Genomic DNA, 11391 nt, shown 5'->3' on the forward strand with positions numbered 1-11391 from the left:
AAGACTTTCTAGCATTGTCCACATTCATATTATCGGTGATATAGGCCCGGGGTATCACATTTAGAGCGAGGAGGTCGCCCCCAAGCCCACGTGGCACCCCCCGAGAGGGGTTGAGCCCAGGGCAGAACGGCGGCTGCCCCCTCACAGCCTGGGGTCGGGCCGTCCCCAAGCCCACGTGGCTCTCCTCGACGGGGGTCGAGCCTGGGGCGCAGTGGCGGCTGTCCCCTCACAGCATGGGGTCGGGCCGCCCCCAAGCCCACATGGCTCCCCCCGAGGGGGGTCGAGCCCGGGGCGCAGCGGCGGCTGCCCCCTCCCAGCTTGGGGTCGGGCTGCCCCGACCCCCTCCACCTAACCGTATTTAGAGTGGTCCTTGCAGCCGTGCCACGCCGCATTTAATGTGGCATGCTGCGCATCTGACAGCCCCGTGACCGATCTGCGACCGATCCGTGACCGGTCGAATGACCAATGGGACGGCGGCTGTGTACCTCCACCCTGTCAGTGAGCCAGGCAGCGGGAAGCATGCGGCGTGCTCCGTCCCGTCCCATCATAATGATGAGGGGCTTCACAACCTCTTATCTCGGTCAGAGCTGGTTCAACCAGTTTGAATTGACCCAGGTTCCCGTTTCTTGGTGTGAATGGGAGCCCAGAAGTCTTCATCCCTTAAATGGCGACTGACAGGGGCATCCCCCATGTCAGGCGTCAAAATTTGATAGCCCCATCAACAAGACGACGTGCACTTGGCTTCCCAAGTCAAGAGACAAGACATACATCTAATACAAAGATTGTAATACTTCTCTACTAAGTTAGGTTGTTGGGCCCATGTGGTAACTCCTTGAGGTATAAAAGGAGGACCAGGCCTAGTAGTGGAGGGGGGAACTGGCAGGCAAACTCATATTTGGGTCTCGCAGCCTCAAGCACTTGGGTTCTATCCTCAATCAACCAAGCACAGGAGTAGGGCATTACGCTTCATAGCGGCCCGAACCTATATAAACTCCTTTTGTCTCATCGTCTTTGAGGGGCCTGACCCTTTCAACATCACACAGCTTTGCTCACCAAGTCCTCGAATCTCACCCGCTGCCCCCGACCGAACCAAAAAATGGGGGTCTCACGGTTCCCTGGTGGAGGAGTTCACCCTTCGACATCTGGTGCGCCAGGTAGGGGCGTGTTCATGATTTTTGAGGTTCTTTAGAGCGTCGGTGTGATGAGCGTCGCACCGCCAATGCAGGGGAAGGCGCAGCCTCCTCAGGAGAGCCGCGCAACCCTAGGCAGGGGGCTAGGCCCCCAATATCCCCACCGAGTAAGTCTGGTGGCCAAGCCTTTATGGCAAGTCTTCAGAATGTCCGATGGCCCCCAAAGTTGCGGCCTAGCCTCACCAAGAAGTACGACGGCGGCGCCAACCCCTCCGAGTCCCTCCAGATCTACATGACGATCATAGAGGCGGCGGGGGATGACGACCGGGTCACGGCAAACTTCTTCCCCATGGTCCTCAAGGGCCAAGCGCGGGTTTCACTCGTGAACCTTCCGCCCGCCTCGGTCCACTCCTAGGAGGAATCTTGCAGGTAGGTATCACGCATTTGAAAACCTACCAAAAACAGATAGTGCACAGGGTCACCTGGCGCTGGCCACACTACAAAACCACAAGGTCGCACGCTTGCTAAGATGGGAAGTCAGGTTTACACCGTGCCCCGGCATGACTGTTTAATCGACAAGTCACCTCCTCCATCGGAGAGGTCCCTTCTTCGTTGCTAGCGTTCCGCGCTCAGGTTTCGTAGGCTAGTTGCCAAAAAGGAGGCCCTGTCGCCACCGTAATCTGTGCACAGAACCATCCATCTTTCAGGCATTAATTATCCTTTCAAATATTTTCAAATTTTCAATTCATCAGCATAACATAGCATGAAATCTTGTTTTAAATCCATCCCCCATCCTATTCTCATGGCCTTGCGACACTCACGTGTTGCACATTTTTTTACTCCCTCGGTGGTAAGAGCCCAACCTCTCTCTCATCGGCATGAACGATTCTTTGCTAAAAGTGTGGGGGCTATGATTTCTAGCTCTATCTTAGCCATACGTTCGAGCTCTGGGCGTCGTCGACGCCTGAGGCCCCCTGTACAGGCTCTTCCGTAGCGGTTGGCTTTGGCCCCGTTGGCTGGCTACGGCGCCCAGCCTAGTTTGATCGTGGGTGAAGATTGCTGTCTACGAAAAGTTCAGTCCTCACACTCACGCGAAAGTAATTGTCCATGTAGAAGGAATAGAGGTTGGAAGGAGGCTACCGAAAGGAAAGAGCAAACAGAATATGTAGTGTGAGGACACAGGCTCGTGGGAACCTGACCTCGTTTGCTAAGTGGTCACAGGCTTTCCTAAAGGGTTCGAAGCCCAGGGTGGGAAGCCCTCTTCGAGCCAAAGGTTTCTTTGTTCATGCTTATCAGTGAAGTTGTTATGGCTTATAATTATCTTTCGCCCGTCTCTTCCTCGCGGTATCGCGGTACCCACATGTCGCGCACTCGCTTGCCCTTCTTGGAAACAAAAATTTGTATTCGCTTCATCCATTCAAACGATTCTTTGTTAAAAGTGTGGGGGCTACGATCTCTAGATCCATCCTAACCCTGCGTCTAGCTCTGGGTGCCGTCAACGCTCGGGGCCCCCTGTGCTGGCTCTTTCATAGTATAGCTGGCTATGGCCCCGTCGGCTGGCTACAGTGCCCAGCCTGGCTTGATCGCGAGTGAAGATTGTTGGCTACGAAAAGTTCAGTCCTCACACTCACGCGAAAATAATTGTTTGGATAGATCAAGTAGAACGTGAATAGAGGTTGACAAAAGGCAGTGGCAAGCGAGGTACGCAGCATGAGGTCACGGGTCCGAGAGAATCTAACAACGTTTGCTAAATAGGTACAAGAAATAAGTTCACAGCCTAAGGTACGGGATGGCGAGTCGCCCTCAAGCTGGGGCGAAAAATGCGCATGAGCCCTAGTGCTAGTCGAGAGGAGAAGATTGGTGGCGGCGAAAAAAGAAAGCCGAGGAGCCAGGGCACGGCAGGAGCGAATCATGGCGAAAAGGGGGTTTTTTTTAGCAAAACGGGAGCCCGGAAGTCTTCATCCCTTAAATGGCGACTGACAGAGGCATCCCCGTGTCAGGCGGCAAGATTTGACGGGCCCCGTCATCAAGACGACGTGCACTTGGCTTCCCAAGTCAAGAGACAAGACATACATCTAATACAAAGATTGTAATACTTCTCCACTAAGTTAGGTTGTTGGGCCCATGTGGTAACCCCTTGAGGTATAAAAGGAGGTCCAGTCCTAGTAGTGGAGGGGGGGAACTGGCAGTCGAACTCATATTTGGGTCTCGCAGCCTCAAGCACTTGGGTTCTACCCTCAATCAACCAAGCACAAGAGTAGGGTGTTATGCTAAATAGCGGCCCAAACCTGTATAAACTCCTTTTGTCCCATCGTCTTTGAGGGGCCTAACCCTCTCAACATCACACAGCTTTGCTCACCAAGTCCTCGAATCTCACCCGCTGCCCTCGTCCGAACCAAAAAAGGGGGGCCTCACGGTTCCCTGGTGGAGGAGTTCACCCTTCGACACATATATATGTTAATGAATCTAAACATATATATGTGCCTAGATTGTACGTCACCTAGATACGGGGATACGGATACGGATACGCGATACGTCGATACGGGGATACGGCATTTTCCAAAAAACAAGGATACGGGGACACGCTTATATATATATATATATTAAAAACACACAAAAAATTAAGGAAATTGCATTTATATATATTACAAATACAAAAAAATCAAGGAACTTTTATAAAGAAATAGCGATATAATACTAGTATCAGTGTAGCCGATTCCATATCAATATTCTGCAATTTTCTCTTCTATAAGCAATTCAAATTAACAAGCGATTAAGATCCCAAAAACCACATATTAATAGTTCAATCATATATTTCTTGATGACTTTGAATCAACATTAGCAGCCGCACTAACCAGTAACCTCTAGGATTGCTAGATGCACTAGCACTTGTATCTAACAAAAACGATAGTACTTTGTCCTAAGGAAAACAAGAAAGGCACAGCAGATTCAAGCATGAAACTTTTGAAGATAATGGATTACCCGGCCAGGCAGTCAAGTAAAGAAAGAAAAAGTTGCTCAATGCTTCGATGCTGCCAGCCTGCCACTGGCCACCGCTATGCCCGGCGGCCAGCGTCGGAGGAAGTGCCTCACGCAGTCACGCGGCAAGCCGGCAACAGTTCTGGCCTCGAGGTTGGCGGCGAAAGAGGTGCGCCACCACCAGGCTGGCGGCGGCAGCTCTGCCGTCTCGCGTAGGGGACGTTGTGGGCCCGCGCACGGCAGCGACGTGCGCGGCTGCAGCCGGCGTCCGGCGGCAACTCCGGGCACGCACGAGAGGCATCAGCCATCAGGTTGGGAGCTCGTGAGGCGGCGCATCCCTGATGCGAGCGAAGACGGAGGAAGGTCGTGGCGTATCACTGGCGTATCGTGATTTATTTATTTTTTTGGAAATCGCAAATATGTGGGATACGTACGGGATACGTATCGGAGCGTATCCGTATCCGTTGCCGTATCCGATACGGATACATGACTATGCAGCCGTATCAGGGTAACCTAGCCTAGATTCATTAACATCTATATGAATATGGGCAATACTAGAAAGTCTTATAACCTGAAACAGATGAGATGAAGTAATATAATAGTTATTTCACTATGTAATGAAATAACTTCTGCACCAGCTTAGTATGCACACAGCCCAAAGAATAGAAGCCTCGGTATGGAGTATGGGCAATAAAAATACCCTCTTTTATATTTGTAACCATGTGTGCCAGTATATTTATATTGTTTGAGAATTAAGGCATCTCCCCCATGCATTTGAATTAACCAAGAATATATGCCATTGGATTTTGCATCAATTTCCACTGTTATATTCAAAGGGAGAACTTTTTGTGCCATGCTTTGAGGCAAACACCTTTGTCCTCATTCTTTGATGATTACTAGTTGATGTTCATTAAATTAAGTCGGAGTACTTAATTTAAGATTGTTTTACACTGTTCTGCCCCAGATGTAGGTGAGGCTGGATACTACCTCTTCATCTGCTAATCATCATGAGCACTGGAAAGGGGCACTACTAAATAAATCTATTTTGTAGTATGCATTACGTACATCAGTGGCGGATCCACCGTAGGTCTCTAGGGTCTCGAGACCCCACTACTAATATTATATATAACTATGGGAGACCTCATAAAAATCCTACTAAAATTTTCTGTCATACATCTATTAGAAGAGGGGGCTATAATTTTATTTAGTCTGTTCAGATGTTCCTATTAATCTACCCTAGATCCGCCCCTGACGTACATGAAGATGTGATGACCGATGACCAAAGCGTGCAGCAACCTGACTATAGAAAAGGTGTGCACATTTAAGACATTGAGGCTTACTTGGCAGTTGGCACAGCCAGTGGACGCAGACAAATTTCGCACCCAAAGTCAGTGGTTCTCAAGATTGGAGACCCTTCTTAAAAAAAAAATTGTGATAGCACTGTAAACTGTAATGTAAGGCCATGAAACAAATTTTTCACTAGATTATTGCCACGAATTTCAACTTAATTATAGTGATAGTTAAATATTATAAAAATAAACTTATCAAATAGTTCAAAACATGTAATTTAATCCAGGCAAAATTTGCTACAGAATACTCAAAAAATATGTAAATAGCCATGAGACACCGTAAAAATGTGGTAATTTACTGTTGGACACTAAACATATTAAAATATAATATCCACCTAGTTGATGAGAGAGAAATCATAAAAAATAACAGTTTTGTCCTTATCTTCTTTTCCCTTCTTTCGGTTTGTTCCGACGCTCACTTGCAGCGAGCACCATTGTCTTGCCCATGGTAGACAAGCGCTCGGACGTAGTCGACGGCGTGGTCATGTGTCATGCCGTCCGCACCGGCCTCGTCCCCACCCCCAAGCCCCACGCTGACCCCGTGCGCGTCGTCGAGACGTTAGTGGGCGGCGGAGCTCCCATGGATTTCGACGACATAAATAGTAGTAAGATAGTAAATGATACTCCCTCCGTTTTTTAATAAATGACGCCGTTAATTTTTTCTCGCATGTTTGACCATTCGTCTTATTTAAAAATTTTATGCAAATGTATAAGATATAAATCACACTTAAAATAATATGAGTGATAAAACAACTCATAACAAAATAAATTATAATTACGTAAATTTTTTTGAATAAGACGAATGGTCAAACATATAAGAAAAAGTCAACAGCGTCATCTATTAAAAAACGGAGGTAGTACTAATGAACAACTAGATGACCAAAGGTTCAAAATGATAGTTGTAAAACAAGCGCTAGTTCCAGAGAACATCAGCTAAGCTTCCATAGAACTCTTTTACATAGTAACATAGTACTGATCAGTGATCACTAGTCACTACACACACCAAGGGAAAGGAGAGAAAAAGAAAGATCAGAACGAAGAAGGTAAAATTAAAAGCAGCAAGAAAGCAGAGGAAGGCGGCTGGCTATAAGCTTGGCTGGTAAAATTAAATGCCGAAAGAAAGCAGAGCAAACCCGCGGGAGCAGGGGTGTCTCCGGCTAGTAGCCGCCACCGGCGTCGGCCGCGAGCTTGACGGACGATAGTAGCGGGCTACGCAGCAGCGAGCGCGGCAGCGGCGGCTGCTCCAGGCGCCTCCCTGCGACGTCGTAGTAGATCACGCCGGAGAAGTCGAACGGCTGGGACCGCTTCTCCATCAGTATCTCCTTCCTCCACACCCCGTCAACCGCACACAGAGCATCTACTGCGCCCCTGCCTCAGCCTGCGCTGCGCCTACGCCCAGGCCGGCTTGCCACTACCTGCTAGGCTGCTAGCTCGCCGCATGTCACACCGCCGTGCAGGAACCCGACGGCTGCGCCCCTCCTAGCCTCCGTCTGCCCTCCTGCGTGCGGTGCGCCGGCTCTAGGTTCCACAGCAGCCGCCGTCTACCAATGGGATGATGGGGATTAGGGTCGGCCGGTCGGGGATGGACTGGGGAATCTATGGAGGACTAGGGAGAAGAAGATAAGGGCAAAAATGTTATTTTTATGGTTTCTCTCTCATCAACCAGGTGGATATTATATTTTAATGCGTTCAGTGTCCCTGTAGCAGATTATCACACTTTTTTAAAGTGTTCTCGGGCAAATTCATGTCTTTGTGATATCCCACAGCTAATTACGTATTTTTTGAGTGTCCTGTAATAAATTTTGCCTTTAATCAATGCAGTAGAAGAAAGTTTTTTCAAATAATATATTTTTCGAGATATGGAGCACATAATCCGTGACAATAATCCTAAATTGTATAAGCACTTTGGATATCAAGGCAATCTGGAATGTGTAAATTTTACATGAATCAGTTTGATCCTCGCAGAACGTAAAAAACGAGAAAATTCTTTGGTGTTCTAAAGTTTTCTCACAACACGTAAAAGGATTGCACGTCAGTATATTAGAGGAAATAAAGTTCTTCGGTGTTCTAAAATAGTACATGATAAATTTTTCTATGCCTAACATGATGCTATGTTCTCGTTTTACCCAAAATATCCTTTTTTTCCGCACAAACGAGCTGAACTAGAAGTGTTTCCTTTAACAACATTATACTATTATAGTTATATGTCACTCTAAATTGGTACGTAGTATAGTTATAGGTGGTGGTCACTGCAGAGGTCATGTCTGCCTCCGCCGTCGCACTCAGATGCCGGGATGTACAAGTACGATGACGAGGTTGAGGAGGACTACGAGAAGGAGCTCCGCCCGGCCAGCCGAGCTCGCGTCGATCCGCCTCAGCCGCCACAATATCCTCGAGTGAAGTCCCTCTCCGTCCTCCTCCATTCATAGATGCGGAGAAAGAGAGAGAGGGAAAGTAGGGGGCAATGGGGATTAGAGAGGGCTTGCTTGAGGAAAGAGATGGGCTCTAAGATAGATGATGTAGGAGTTCATCACAGTTACATCTTATTACTTTGGAATAGAAAAAAAGATGATATAATCATATATTTACATATAAAGTAGGCCAAACGAGATGGGCCCTCACGTCGTTCCTCGAGCAGGGGGCGACATGAGAGGTGACTTCTCTGTCTTCGTTGCCACCCCCTGCCTCGTTGCCCTCGAGCAGCTGCCATAAATCGTGTGGCTACAAGGACGATGGCAGAGGGACCTTCCCCCTTTATCCCTGGAGGCCTTGGAGGTCGGAGCCCACGATCGAGTTCCGGATGACGATGGCCGTGGTGGTGGTGGGCTAGAGCTGGTGTGCTTCGTCGAGCTCTGGTCACCGGCGGCGAGGAGGGGAGCAACAATAAGGGTGGTTAAATATTATCGTCCCTTCACATTCGGCAGTTAAACTACATCACATTGATTTTTTTTGTCCTTTTACTCTTCATGCATGTAACTGATGAAGAGGTAATCAGCCGGCAATTGTGTTTCGCCCATTCACTTCCACGGCTATTAATCTCTCCGTCCGGCCTCCATCCCCCATCGATTATTATATCCATACTCATTTGGTCATTTGGAGTGGAAGGAGAAGTACAGGAGGCAAGATGGGAGAAGTAGAGGAGTATTGGGGTGAGAAAATCTAATTGAGAGATGGGGAGAGCACTAAAGAAGGGAATCGGGTGGGACGCTAAAAAGAAAAGGGAAAATTAGAAGATTGGATATTGTTCTGCATGCTAATATCTTAAGAGGCCCGCCTACAAAAGTCAATATTTTTTCATGCGGATCTTAACGAAACAACATCCAAATCATTTTGTATATGGATGCTATTTTAGTCCGCTTGTAATAAAATTGGGGACGTGTTCACAAAAATCATTTCTTATAATGTAAGTTAGATCTTTTCATACTAACCGAGTCTACCACAATTGCAATATCTATTATTGTTTTTGTTCATACTCATCCATCCATGCTAATGGTCTATTCTCATCCAAAAATTATTTGATGTAAGTTTAGGTAGCAACATGTGAGATATTATCTTTTTTTTTTGCGGGGATCTAGTATATATTTATATGAATGTGTTAATATCTTCCACCTTGAGAGCCTACTGTCCACCTGTCACTGTTGATATCGTTTTCAGATTAGTATCAAATGGACTATTTTTTTAATCAAGGGTAGTGACCCTATGCATGTCCATTATCATATATTCCTTTTGTAACACGACTACAAGCAACAGCAACAAACCAGCGGAAGTATTTATCTGGCAATATTTTGGGCGGTGCCATCCACATCAAATGGACCTTGACCACAGTATACGTATCAGCCCGTGCGTTCATTACTTATTTCCTGCAACATTTCTCTCGCGTGTCTTCTTCGATCTATGCTATCTTGACGCAGCAACAGCTCGTTCAGTTAGGCTGTGTTAATTTGGTTCGTGATCAAGGTTAAAAAGATATGGATCATCTATATATTTGTAGGGATATGGTGATACTCCCTCCGTTTTTTAATAGATGACGCTGTTGACTTTTTCTCACATGTTTGACCATTCGTCTTATTCAAAAATTTTATGCAAATGTATAAGATATAAATCACACTTAAAATACTATGAGTGATAAAACAACTCATGACAAAATAAAATATAATTACGTAAATTTTTTGAATAAAACGAATGGTCAAACATGTGAGAAAAAGTCAACGGCGTCATCTATTAAAAAACGGAGGTAGTACTATTTTTTTAACGGATATGGCCACATATTAATTATAATAAGATATAGTAATTATTATTAATATAGCCATTATCTAATTAAAAACAATACAGACTAATTATGTCTAATCAATACTAATTTTGATAGGTTGATTATTAGTTAACAATAAAAAACTTTAATTATTGCTAATATATTGCTAATAATCAAGTTTAGCAAAGATGGATATTCTCATCCAGCCAATTTGATCGCATACACTCATGTCGATATTCATAAATATTCCCTCTCATATCCGTCCTATCCATCCTTGTCCACCAGCCAAACACATTAAAAAAATTGAATCGTCATCTCCTGTCTAGAGATATCTCTCCAACCAAACACACCTTTAGTTCAATTGGACACTGGTGAGTTTATCATATTCCCACCGTGTTAACGACCAAATTTGGTAAGATATGAACCAGGTTCGGTATTGGAATCGAAGCGAATTCGGCAAAGAGTATGCATCGGCTAGAGTCTGCATCGGCTAAGATGGATCGGACATAGGACAGTCGATACAGCCGATTCTGATAAAGGCGGTTGTGAAACTATTTCTAGAATCGATTGGCGTGCTTAACAAGGATTGCCACGATGGAGATAAGCTCTCAGATTTGCAATTGTATCTATTAATATGAATATTTATGTAATTTCCTTAGAGATATGTTTGGGCAAAAGTCTGCCGTAAAGACTTATGTGTATCTTAGAGTTCGTTAAAGATAAAAGTCGTGTCCGGCAAGGACATATTATGTATCTCAGGTATAAATATAACCCGAACTCAATGTAATCATTAACATCAGTTCAATAACACTTTTGGCACATCGCCACCCTTTTACTTTCGTTCTATTTTGACGAGTTCTTGCTGTCGGGTTGAGCTGTATCGACTCGATCTTCAACTAGAGGTAAACTTGTCATGGCGATTTGAGTTCTCGGGATTAGTACTTCCATCTTTATGACACTCTAGTCTTGTTTATATAATTCGTTGAGTTAGCATATACACTTTGTAATCTTTATCAATTGCACTATATAACTTGCAATCGGCAAGTTTTTACTGTTAGAAAGTAGCCGATAGGGTTAGATCTTGTTATTGATCTAGATTATATCGTGTATCTACCATCTCTTAGAAGTTTTCATTATCTTGTTTAGATCTCACAGTTATCTTTATACTTAATGCTGCATCAGTTGAGTTCGATCTATTAAGTTCTATCTATAGCTGTAATATGTAGCCTGTTTCATGATCACTAATAGAGATAGTATCGGGTTTCAGGCGATCTTACCTAATTTAGCTATTTTATACCTTATATGCTTGATTGTTATGCTAAATCTGCCCTTTATATTAAGATCTTATTGTATTAAAGTATTTTAAGCTATCTGCTTGATATATTTTGCTTGTTTTGATGTCTAAGTATAAAGTGGTATCGGAGTATTAGCTGATACATGCTAGATCTATCTGATCAGCTATGCTATAAACATCTATATAATCATTGGTTTAATGTATATGTCGACTTAAGTGATTTATATTGTCTCGGCATGACGACCGATCTATCCCAATCACTTAGTTTAAATATACATCGAAGAAAGGACTATATGTTGTTAATATCTACAGCCGATCGAGTAGATTTAGTTTTATCTTGTTTATTCATGACTGCCGATCGATTCCAATATGACATCGGCTCAAAAATAA

The sequence above is a fragment of the Oryza glaberrima genome, chromosome 6, assembly GCF_000147395.1.
Source record: "Oryza glaberrima chromosome 6, OglaRS2, whole genome shotgun sequence".
NCBI lineage: Eukaryota > Viridiplantae > Streptophyta > Magnoliopsida > Poales > Poaceae > Oryza > Oryza glaberrima.